Source organism: Triturus cristatus, chromosome 5_2, assembly GCF_964204655.1.
Source record: "Triturus cristatus chromosome 5_2, aTriCri1.1, whole genome shotgun sequence".
Classification (NCBI taxonomy): domain Eukaryota; kingdom Metazoa; phylum Chordata; class Amphibia; order Caudata; family Salamandridae; genus Triturus; species Triturus cristatus.
This window is the reverse complement of record NC_140588.1, coordinates 821,533,120-821,546,354: the sequence shown is the minus strand read 5'-3', so window position 1 is coordinate 821,546,354 and position 13,235 is coordinate 821,533,120.

The following is a 13,235-nucleotide window of genomic DNA, read 5'->3' as shown; positions in this document are numbered from 1 at the left end:
TGGAATTGCTTGTTCCGCCCGTTCAAGTGACATTTCTGCCATACGGCAACGCGGATTGCGTGTTCGAGGGACATATTGCACACACTGCACCACGCGGTTACGCGTGGGTGCAGCAATCTTGTTTTCTTCTCTCTGTTATGGTGCAAGGGCCTGCTTCAATTCTGCCTTAATCTTTTCAATCCTTCTTTCGGAAAATTGATTTCTGATCCTTTCTATTCATTATCTTTCCCTGTGTCTTCTTAAGTGTATATTTTGTGTTGTTTTCAACTTTTTGTGTTTTTTAGTATGTTTTGTACTGTATATTACTTGCTTTCTATTCCCTTAATTTTTTACTTTCTTCATTTTCTTTTCCACTCCACGCCCCCCCAGCATCATGGCAGAGAGTTATACCCAGGCAAAGAGGAGCCAAGGGGTGGGCGAGGGTGTGCTGTGCTGTGTATCACTGCTCAAGTGCACCCATAACCAACAGAAGCACCGGTGGTCCAATATCCTGGACCGAGAACATGACCTGCAAGGTGTTGAGGTCGCTGGACTTGGTGAGTAGCTAATTATAATTATTATTGTGTGTTCTATGCTATTGCAAATATAATTTTTTCCCAAATAGCAAGAATGCTGCTGCTCACATTCAGGTAACTTACATTTAAAAATCTTAAATTATGTCACATAATCGTTATTCTAGACAGGTGCTCAGCACTACCTAATCGTACTTGTTTGTAACTTTGCGCTCGCTTGGACTGATTATATATGAGAACTTAAGTTAGGGAATGCAGACTAGAGAGACTCATTTCCTTTGTCCTGTCACTAAGATAGTGGTAGTTAGTTCAGTCCCTGAATCCTTAGTAGAACCTTTTTTTTAGTTTGTATAATGAGTGAATAGCAACAAACTTATTTGGTGTATGAAATATGCATGCATTAATCTATGCATTTAAGACTAGTGGGTCGAGATGATTGCAAATGAGATTGGAATTTAGGAGCACATATCACTTTTTTGCAATTAATTCTTAAGTCTTTGGAATAGGCATGCTAGGTAGGTTTAGGATTAAGGAATCAGAATGGAACTGTGGAATAATAAAGATAGGAGGGTCCGCGACCGTGATACTAGTCTACTACTAATCGATCAAATTTAGGAAAGGTCAACGTTATTGCAATTGCAGTTTCCAGTCAAAAAATATTTTTGGAGAGACTATTTAATATTTATTTAACATCAATCCATTTTTGTATCTTTAATTATGTCTTACATGATCATCAGCATCTAGGGGCAAGAAGAAGACGGGGGTCTTCAGAGGTGGGTGCCTGAGCTGGTGGTGCCTCCCACGAATGCTCCTCATCAGATGGCTCTGCTCGCCCCAGTAAGTCCTACTGTTGTTAATAATATATATTCCCCTAACTTTTACCGCTCCTTATTTTGAACTATTATTTCTGTGCCCTAATTAAATTTTTTCCTAAATCCTCTTCGATCTATCTGTTTCTAAATTCTTGTTATCCCTTCATTACCTATTAACTTAGCTATTTATATTTCTAGTGTCTGTTTTTATTTTTACAAAAAACTGCCTCTGACTCTGTATTAGTCTGTATGTAGCTTGCTTTCTTCTGGTCATTCAGTCAGCTTTCCCTCTCCACTTATATATTTTGTGGACTGCCTAGTTGTGGTACTGTAAGACTCAGAGAACCTGTTTGTCCTTTTTACTACTAGTACTAGTACTACTACTCTGCTGTTAGGATTGCATGTCCAAGCAAGGTATTCTATGCATGTTTGTTGAGCTGAGAAGGCTTTCTTTTACTATATCATGCTCAATCAGTAAATGATGGTCACGTTGGACATCCCAAAGTTGTGTCTTCCTCTAGTTTAGGCATAGTATTATTAGCAGCAGTTGATGGTGAACTGAATACTGTGCACCATGACTGGAAGGAAGTATGAGGAGGAGAATGGCACCATTACATTTTCCAACCAAGAAGAACTTATGTCCGATTGTCCACCCAGTTGGCACTCTTTCTTTTCAAAAACTCAGATTCAGCAATAGCTCTAGCCACTGAGTCCAGTGCTTTGGGTTGTCCTCTTCTTGAAAGGGTTTTCAAAAATTGCCACCAACATTTTATTATTTTTGATAGGACACACTGTCTACTCTTCTCTAGTTTGTCTGTAACAGAATTGTAGTGATGTGTGTTGTGTATGTACTGTGTTTTCAATCTTGTTACTGAAAAAAATAAATAGGGGGAAGCGTATATGGCATCTAAAAAATGTGTAATGTTTGTTCTAGGTGTACCGACCACCAGTCCTGGGGGCAGGCAACTGCAGGGGATGAGTCAGCAGCAGTGGCGGCGTTGTTAAGTCATATACCTTGTTTATTGACAATTGAGACTAAGTTGTGAACAGTCGAAGAAGACACCCTTTACTTAGCATTAGCATTTGCTGGAGTTGAGTAAGTAATGTCCTCTTCTATCTTCAACTCAGCAGAGAAAAGTTTATGAAGAAGAGTCAGACCTTGATTGGTTGATGGAAAAGGGAAAGAAGGACGGAAGGAGGAAAGATGGGCAACATATAATATATGACTGGCAGAGAAGGATGCGTGGGTGAAGGGAGCCCGGTATGCATATAGGTGGCTGATAGGATGCATGGGTGGTTGAAGAATGGGTGAAAGGTGAAACAAAGGATGCCTGCCTAGGTGGATGAAACTGTATGGGTGAAAAGAATCCTCCGGGGGGTTTGATGGGGCAAACACAAAGGTAAGCAAGGAAGCATGGGTGGTTAAATGACAAATGTATGTTGTTGATGAAAGGTTTATTGAGAATGATAGCCATGTTTGGATGGATGGATGTCTGGGTGGTATTCAATCATGGGTGAAGACTGGATAAAGACAATGTCAAAGAAAATGAAAGTATGCCGGAGTAGCAAAGCTAAGGTTGAAGAAAAAAATTAATGCTAGAAGAACAATGCAATGATACATGGAAAAATCCCTGGGAAGAAGAATAAACAAGGAATTATTTTTTTTCAAGGTTTTTGATTCAAAGGTTTGAGGTTGTATTTCAGACTGCTCCCTTGACTCACAGTTGTTTGCAAGCACAACACATATCTTATGTATGTACCCACCCATCATCAATCGCCCCCTCAGACTCCGAGGCCCACTCCCTCTCCCTACTCATGTCATTTCGACCGTGTCAGTCATGGGTGGCCTATCAGTTGCATGGTTACAAACAATAGTAGTACCTCATGTCACATGACTTTGTGCAGTATATCATCATTGATATTAGCAATCATATCTCCTGCCTTGTTGTAATAGTCAGGGTGAAATTGAAATTGAGCATTTGCCATTGATTTAACAGTGTATGGCCATAATAGAAAGAGAGATAATTGTGTAGTACAGCTGCGAATCCTACAGACAGTAGCAAAGTAACGAAAGTCTGCAACATGAGTGTGTCTGTGTAGGGCGCAAGCAGAGCTGGCATGCCTAAAAAAATAATTTAGCTACACAAGAGAGAGAAGAAGAATACTTGCCTGCTCCATAGTGCCTAATGCCTGAAACACTAATCACATCCAAATGTTAGTGGCATAGGAATCGAGGATACCACAAATGTTATGCACTGCTAGGGCTATTTTGCCACAATAGTTTTATGATTATAATTTTGTGTTACTGTTTTGCTAAAAGTATTGGTTACAATTGTCTCTTTTCTTTCTTGAAATAGCTACTCCTTCCCAACCCAAGAGGCAAGAGATAGCAGCCAAGACCCAGCAACGGAAGCTGGAAACCATCAGGGCTGAAAATCGGTGGCTGGTGGCTCTGGGGGAGGAGGAGGCAGCAGCTGCAGCCTCTAATGCCCCGGGCCCCAGCCAGGCCCCTGCAGTGCCTCTCATGGCACGGCACCGTGGACCGGCAGCTGCCCGCCGCATTTCATCAACCACTGCTGCTCTCCTCCTTTCACGTCAAACCTTTCAGCGCCATATGCTTCTCAGGATGGCTTGCCTGGAGGCCAGGATGGAGGAGCATTTCGACCAGCTTGAGAGAAAGATCTGGCTGCTAGCCCACTGCTAGATAGACTTCTCTTGCCCCTTTTTTCATCTTTGGTTTGGTGGGTGGAACTTGTTGGGGAGAGGGTGGGTATCCTTTTTTGTATGGACATTTGAATTTTTATGGACAATTCTTTTCAACTTACTTTACTGGACATTGGTTGGGGTTAGGGAGAGGGGTGGGTTAGGTGTTGTGGGTTACTTTCTTTCTAGTTTATTTGTTTGGGGAATACATTTATAGTTTTACATATGATGTAAATCTTTTTTGGGAGGTTACTCTTTAAGTTCATGCTGTTTTCTGTGCTGCAGGGCCAGAGCCATTTTCTTAAATCTGCCAATAGTGTAACACACCAAAAGATAGATGCGGTACCCTCACTGGTCCTCCTAATTTATGCAGTCTGCAACTAAGCCCTATGGACTCGGAAGGTGCGTGGGTGGGTGAATTAGTTTCCATAGTATATAGATTATTGCATCTTGAATGAATTCCCCACACTTCTTCTCTCTTATCTGTGATTAGACAAAGTGATGGCTGCATGCTAATGGTTTCCCAAGGTGCCATAGTGGTGGTAGTAGTAGACAGTAAGAGCATGCGAGCGGACTAGTCGAATACTAGAAGCACCAGATTCTGCAGCGAGGTTCCACTCCCTCCTAGCCAAACTCAAACTGTAGGATGATGAATATTCATTGCAGGGAACTAAATAATTAAATTTACAAACTGAGTTAATGCTGTTTGATGTGTAAGCTTTGCCCAAGAAATGAGACAATCACCTGAGGGAGACTAGACTAGGTAGAGTATGACTAGTAGTACACAAGTAGAAGACGGCCAAAAGAGAAAACATGACAACTAAGCAATGCTAATGTAAAATAGTCAAAATGGTGGGCTAGTACAAGTTACAAACTGAAGTCGACTCAAGCCGTGAAGTGGGGTGGACAAGCATAACCTTTAGTGCTGGAAGGATGATGATGCTGGCAATTATGATGAATTATCTTTCTCTGAAAAAAACAATTAATATTGGATACTGTCTGTGCATGGATGTGAATCTAATATATATATTGCCAGTGTGGGCTATAGTTACTCTTAGAGCAGAACTTAAGAAGTTCCTATTCCTGCCTGCCCTTGAGTTGGTGTTGCTGTCACCAGATCTGCCCCACTAAGTGTGTGATCAATTAATGGTGTAAGTGTAATTTAGTCACACCAAAATAAATCACACAGCTCAGGGAAAGAGGGTTAGTTGTTCGATGAATGGATGGGAAGGGCAATTGAGGGAAAGGTTTGACAAAGACAAACACTACTACACAAGGACAACAAACATTCATCAAGGTGGGCGACCATCATAAATCTCTTATCGGAGGAAAAGGAAACGCATGCATAAGGATGAGTACTAGACTAGTACAAGAAAATTTAATTTGCCTCCAAAGAGCCCCAAGTTACAACTTACATTATGTTCTTGTAGCAGGCTTTGAAAAATAGCAAATAAAGTTAAAATATCTGTAGGAGTCAAGTAAACAAACATACACAACAGACACAGTTGTAATGATTGAAGAGAAAAAATTATACTCTATTGCCAAATTGGGAGTTGCATCTCTGTGTTCCTCTTGGACTGTCGGTTAATCTTTGGTGCCTAGCAGATGCGGTTTGGGTAGGTAAGTGTGAGTTGTGTTTCCAGTATGGTGCAGGGTAAGGACCTGTAGATGGAAAAAAAATGATATTGAAGGATCAAGTGGAACAGTTAAAATGCATAAAGGAGTGCAACTAGAAGACTTTCAGAGGCAGCATGGATAAATGTCTATTTACGGCAATTTCCTCCAACAACAAGCCCCTCTCCCATCCTCCACTTAGCTTCGAATTTGATCCTACGTGGAACTTCGTGAAGTGACAAAAAAACTCTGCAGAGTTCCGCAAGTGGCGGAGTGCAATGCAAACTGACGTTCGCACTGATCTTCCTGCAGTTCGGATATAAATTCTAGCCAAGTGTCAGCTCGCGCTCACCAACCTACCGTTCACGAGCGTGGAAAAACTCTGCTGCCCTACACAGAGCAGTTTTCTGCACTCTGCGAGGGCGGAGTGCAGAAAACTCTGCAAACTCTGCCAACAGAGCAGAGTTCACCGCCCAGATCTTGATTCAAGCCCTGCCCGTAGAAACTATTCCTTTGCCAATTTTGGGTCTGATGCTCCTCTTCCTATTTTTGATGTTGTTGGTGATTGATGTACGGATTAGTGATTTCATGATTGGCTGGTTTGGTTTACTTGTCAGACCCTAGTACAGTGCACTGAGTGTGCCCAGGGCTTGTAAACCAAATGCTGCTGGTGGGCTTGCAGCACTGGTTGTGCCACCCACAGAAGCAGCCTGTAAAAGTGTGTCTCAGGTCTGCCATTGCAGAGCCTGTGTGCAGTCTGGTACTGCCATGTTGACTGGGCAAGTGCACCCACTTGCTAGTCCCTAAATCTTCCATTTTTTCATATCAGACACCCCTATGGTAGGCCCAAGGGCAGGGTACATTGTAAGTAAATGATGGACATGCCCTGGTGTGTGTGGCATGTCCTTATAGTGAATTACAGCCATTTTAGTTTTTCACTATTGCAAGGCTATCTGTTCCCCATAGGCCAGAATAAGCAGTTTGATTATTACATCTTATAATCCTAACTGACTCAGGGAACTAGGTAGAAATTCGAGTTTAGTATGCGTGAACTCAGAATGATAAAATGCACCTTTTAGTGAAGTTGGTTTTAACATGCTGTGTTTGAAAATACCGCTTTTAGAAAGTAAGTATTTTCTTGTCTAACCATCCAAGCCTGCCTCTTCTAGGTTGTGTATTCCTTGTCTGGAGTTTGAGTGACAGTGGCTGGGGGATTCCAGGAGACAGGGTGAGTCAGCACAGGGCTGAATAGAGAGCTCTGCATGTAGATGTGTGGGAGGAGTTGCAGCTGGGACCTGAATAGGGCTGTTTCTTCCCTCCACAATGCTGGCTCCACCTCCTGTGGTGCATCTGATATCTCTGGCCTGCACTGTGTAAGGAAAGAAGGAGTCATGTAAACAGAGTGCTCCAGGACTGACCAGAACTGGTTTGGACTAGGCAAAGGCCTCTCTGCCTTCAGAGAACAAAGTAAAACTGTGTATAAAAAGGGGGACCCAGAGCCCAGAACTTTAGATCACTTTTGGAAAACAAGAAGAAATCTTTGCAGAGGAGACGAACCTGAGAGACTGAGGATAGACTATCACTAAGCTTGAGGGATTGGCCTGAACTGGTTGCCAAAGAAAGGACAGAGGAACGTTGTGTGTACTTTCATCAAATTGTGAAGGATCTCCAAAGGCTTGAGAAAGAGCTTGCCTCCTGCTGAAGTCTCAGGGACAACAGACTTCACCCACCAGCTCCCCAAGAGTTCTTTGGAAGTGCCTGCAGTTGTGGTGGGCTTTCTGAGGGACTGAGTGTTGCAAGGAGCTGGAAGCGCGACGCACGAAGAAGAAGCGTGTCGCCGAACTGCCACTGTCACTTCACAACACCAAAGCGCCTCGCATCACCGGAGAAGAGGATCAACGTTGCACCAGACGCCACCGCATCCGCATCATCGGTGAAGCGTGCTGGGAAAGCTTGTCGCCGCTGCAGTTGTCGCATCGTTGCCGAAGCGCCTCACATCACCGGAGAAGAGGATCGGCGTCGCATCAGATGCCGCCGCATCACCGGGAAGCGTGTCGCAGGCCCTGTCGTGGCTCAGAAAAATCGTTGAGTCGCCGCACGGCCATTGGGCGTGCCCGCATCATGTCACATCAAGAAGAAGATGCCATCTTTGTTTCATCGCACCGGATCTTCATCACGTCAAGGCGTTGCGGGTCGCATCGCCACGAAAGCGCAGTAAGAAACCGATGCATCACCTCCCCATGCCAAGAAGAACCGACGCATCCCCTACGCATCAGTAGGTACCTGACGCATCACAGTTTTTACGTGTAAGGAACCACCGCATCACCTTCCCTGCAACACTTTCGTTGTATAGCGTTATGCATCCAAAGGTACATTAAACTCAAAGTGTCGCATTTTACATCTTAAGAGAACTAAGCTATTTCTACCATTTTTAAAGTACAGTATTGTAGATTTTTGTCGTTGGTGGTCTTGTGTTAAGTCTATATAAAAATACTTATTTTTATACTGCAACATGTGTGGTGTCCATCTGTAGTGTTGTCACTGGGTTACTGTATGTGGTAACAAATGCTTTACACACTGCCTCTGAGATTAGCCTATCTGCTCGAGCCAGGCTACCAAGGGGGTGAGCTGGGGTTATTTTAGGAGTGTACCTCCTTACCCTGACTAGAAGCGATGGTCCCTATTTGGTCAAAGGTACCTACCGCTGCCAACTAGAGACCCCCAGTTCTAACAATAACGATAAGTCAATTTCAACATTACTGCTCGTCGGCCTTGTCATGATTAGACTGGCTGCATCTGTGACAGATATGAGCTTGGACCTAGGTTGGCGGGGTGGGTCTACCGATGCTGGGGTGCTGATCCCAAGTTGTTCCCCAAACTCCGCTGCTGCATGCACATTTTTTGGTTTCCCAAAAAAGGTACCGGTGACATACCAGTGGTTGTAAGTGGCAGTGCCTTCTTGGTATTGTTTCTTAATTTGAGGCCAGCTTGAAGCTGCCAGTTAGCATGCAGCAGCAGTTGTTTCAGATTCACAAGTTGATGTGTGTGGTCACACATCACATGACGTTGTGCGCAGGGCGCAGGCCTTCTGTCTGGCAGTACAATGCATGATGTTGTCTCCTCCTCTTGTCTACCTTAAAGCAAAGAAGCAAGAAGAACATCAGTGAAATGTGGCATGGTTGTAGTTCAATAATTACTAGTACAAACAAATTTAATATATATAATTTAGTGCGTGGTCACACTTGTTAGGGTTACCTCAGTTATTAAAAAAATTAACAATACAGTGTAACCATTTGTGAGACTTTGACAACAACAAGGGCTTTTATGGTGAACACTCAGGAAGGATAGGGAAGAAGAACAACAACAACAACAAAAATACAAATGTAACATTTTGGCATTGTGCATCACGTGGGATGAGGGACTGAGGGAGCTGCAGCTGACAAATGACAATGGAATGGAACAATCCCTAGACAATTAATACTGTTGTGCACATCATAGAGCAGCCATGGGGTTAATGTTAATGATTCATTGATGCCAAATCATGTTCCTTAGAGAATGCAAAAAAAAATTGAAAAAGAAAAACAGAATTAGAAAATTTAAAACAAGAAAAGATTTAAGAATTGTAACAATTAAAACAAAAATGACAGACAAAGAACTGGGAGGAGCCTGCTGGAAAAGTTGGAGGCTCTTGGGCACTTCCTTCCTATTAAAAGAAAAGCACAAAAGAAAAAAAGGAAAATGGACTCCTTCCACCAAATATATAGCCAAATGTCAATTTGAGGAGTTTTTTTTACTCCAAATCATCATTTTGAGAAGGTTTTGATGCTGATCAGAGAGAGAACCTTCTCCAATTGCAGTCGGGGTAGATTCTGCGCATTCGGGATCGCATTCTTCTCAAAACCCCCACTAGAAATCTCCTACGATGCGCTTGAATAACGTGTTGGTGATCACAAACTCTTGCGGGACCATGCTTCTGCCTAGCAAATCTCGTGGCACCCATGAACAGCTTAGAAAATCTCATTGGCAATCTCAGGCACACAATAAGTCGCTCCCTTGCATGGAAAAAACACATTTTGGGTGCACCATCACTAAAAATCTCTGCTCCATTGCGGAGTGCGAAATTTTTCAGCAACTCCTCGTTCTACGCGGAATGCAGAGTTGCCAAAACTCCGCAAACTCTGTGACGCTGCAGAGTTTATGCTCAGGGTTATTTGAACCTACCACTAAGCCCCTAGTATATAATGAGGCATGAAAGCTTAGAGGCTAGCAGCCTCTGTTGCACTTGCATTTGCACTTAAAAAGTGATAATCTACCTTATGTTTACATATTAGTGACACCCAGGATCTTCCTAGGTGTTCCAGGGGTGTGGGGCCATGTAACTATAATCAGGGGCCTTGTAAAATAGGTTTTATAAACCCTGGTCAGGGAAATCTGCACATTTTACTTTTTTCAGGATTGTAGATATTTGGCCCTTAGGCTAATATTGCAATATTTTATGCACACATAATTGTTGCTAGGCAGGGAAAAACTACTCCAAAAAATTGTGTTGATAAATCCAACAGATTGTCATTGTTGAATTAGCCATAACTTGTGCAGCAAAGAATTGATCAGACCCGTGGTTGTTAAGTGGGAGAGGCTATCTTCTGGAGAGAGCTCTCCAGCTACAAGGATGTGAGGGTGGGTTGGTGGGGTCATTAAGCATAATGCTTCGATGGAAGACAGGCTGGGAATGCCACGTCTGCCTACCCCTGTGCCTTGTGTCCCAGCCAGATGGCAGCCTTAAGCAAGGAATTTGCAGATTTTAGAAGTAGAGCTATGGAAATGAGCTACACTGTTAGTTGGTTTAGTTAGCTCTAAGTGCTCTTTTAACATTTCAGCCATCACGAAGAATGGTGCTTTCTGGGCCAATAACATGCTACACTTTGCAAGAAGTGGCCATGCTCCTAGATGGCACCCTGCATCCCATTGGTCAGGGGTGCCCCCCTCTTGATTCCCAGATGCGGCGATTAAATACGTGAGGGATGCATTGCTTGTCAGTTCTGCTGCCTGAAACCATGAGGGAAAGAAGGAATGTCCTGCTGGAATCTGAATTTGCACCCAAAGGCCCTGCACATTGAATGACTGTGCCTGCTGCACAATTTTTTACTAAAGTCCTGGGGACTGTGCCTTGCTTCAAGAAGGATTAAAAGTAGACTACATGTTAACGGAGCCCACCTGCATCATTTTCACAAAGAGTCCCAAGCCTGGAGTACATCCGGCAGACTTTTAAGGTTTTGGGTAGCTGCATGTGGGAATTGTGATCCAAATCTTCCATCATCATCCAGGAGTTTCCAGACCCTTGGATTTGTGTTTTGGCCACTTTAAACCCACAGGGAGATCTTCAAGTACTACCTTCTGAAGATTGGAGAAGTTTGGGATGAAGCTCCTTAAGGTGACCGACCTGATCGGGGGGTCAAACCAGTCTCCTTCAATTGCGACGCAGCCAGGCCTCCGGGTTTGTCCTGCTGGAAAGCTCCAGCGGTCCGACTTCCAGGTTTTGAATGGGAGCTCCTTGAAAAGCAAACTGGCGACCCTCTGCGAATCCAGCCTGGTGAAGAGTATTATGGGGTGGGGGGGGTTGGAAGAAAAAGCTCCAGAAATGTTTCTAAGTGTGAAGGTAAAATTCTGACCGCGGATTCCCTCTTAGTGTATCCAGCCAGGGCTCCATTGCGGTTGGCCTGAATCTTTGACTTAGATCCTTGTCGACTAATCTACTAACCCCCTTTTCAGGTGGAAAACAAAAGGTGGAAAATCTGGTGTATCCATGGTGCCAAAGCCTGGTACTTGCTCACCTGCCATCTCAGATCCACACAGTCAGAACCTTGCTTTTGGAAGTTACTGAAAACTTGAATTTTTGCAGCATTGGACTCCTTATTCCTTTCGCTTATCTGATCCCCCACATTAGACCTCAGTCATTTTGAGCATTATCTTAATCTCTGCCCAGCTCCAGGATGCTCCCTTGGAGCGATAACTGTGCTATAGAAACAATATATGTAATACAATACAATATCTCCTGTTTCCTAAATTGGATTTTATAGTTGTTTTGGTGTCTATTTGTTCATAAACATATTTACTATTTTTATAAATTAGTGTGTGATTTTTATTGTGTGTTGTGTCTTACTTATTTGATAGATCAGTATTTTTAAATGCTTTACATACCTGTCTCCCAATTTAGACCTGACTGCACGGTTACAGCTGCCAAGGGTTGAGCCTGTGACAAATTTATTGAGACCTGTACTGGACCCTATACTGTATTACTGTGTGGTAGTTGCATGCTTACTCTTATGAACAACCTGCTTTCCAACACTCAACCTCATAAGTTAAGAAATACTTATTCATATAGTTTGTTAAATGTTGACCTAAGTTAGTCATCATCAAGATCAAGGTCCTTCATGATAGTCAAACATCCATATCTTTATATTATTCTCGGAGATGTCGACCTCAATTTAAATCCCTATAACATGGCCTTTTGACATGTTCAAAGATGGCGGCCCACGTGTCTACAAACTTTCAGTAGCCTCCTTACTGCCTTCTTACGCCACACGCCATCCAATGCAGTCTCCGAAACCCCCGTCGATTACTCTATCGACGTCATACGTGATGCAGCACGAGGTATTACGCAATCTGCATATATACCGGTTTGGGATACATCTCCGGTTGCTTCTCCTTTTGACTGTGGGTGCCTAATCTGTGATTGTGAGGCGTCAATCGTAACGCCGTCTACATGTAAGTGAATCCTCGTTTGTGTTTTCTATGTTATAATTTCATCTATCATATTACGGTATTACTGTATTTCTATTAACTTGTTTATGGAATTCCTATGGATATCGGTTTATTTTGTTGACCTTTGTGCTATTGAATTACTCTTATATATATTGTTTTTAAATTTCTCAATATACCTTAATACGGAGGTTTTTTTTAAAAATATAAAAAAAGACTTAGATCGCCTTATATACCTGTACGTTTGCATATTATTTTTATACAATGTTAGGAACCGTTTTTTTGACTATTCACTCGGCGTTTTCTACCGTTGTATTAATTTTGATGGGAAATCGTTTTTGACCCATTTTGGTCTGTGGCACCTTTATCTTTATTGGTCTATTAGATTGAAAGCACCTCTGATATCGGTTATTATTACCGATTTGTGACCCCTATTTTGGGCATGTTATATTGTGTTTTTCAAAACCGAGAAAGACAGTAACACTGTGTAAATATCGTTTTACTTATTCGTATTTGAGTCATGATTGACATTTATCATGTTTAAAATGATTGGGGTTGGCGATAAATCTGGGCCATTAACCCCCGGGGTTTTTTTGGATATGTATTAGTTTTTCAATATATGGAGTTCTGTCTGTGCTTCCTCGTTTTTTAAATAATAAATAATAATTGTTTATTTTCCATAAATCCACTTGGCTTAAATATGATGGGTTTTATCAATTTCTTTTTTAGATTAGACTTCGTCAACCATTGACACTTATTGTTTTTTGGATAACGTACAGAGAAGCTTTCGAACACAAGGGTGCGTTCGGAATTACACTTCTGGTGAGAATTGTTG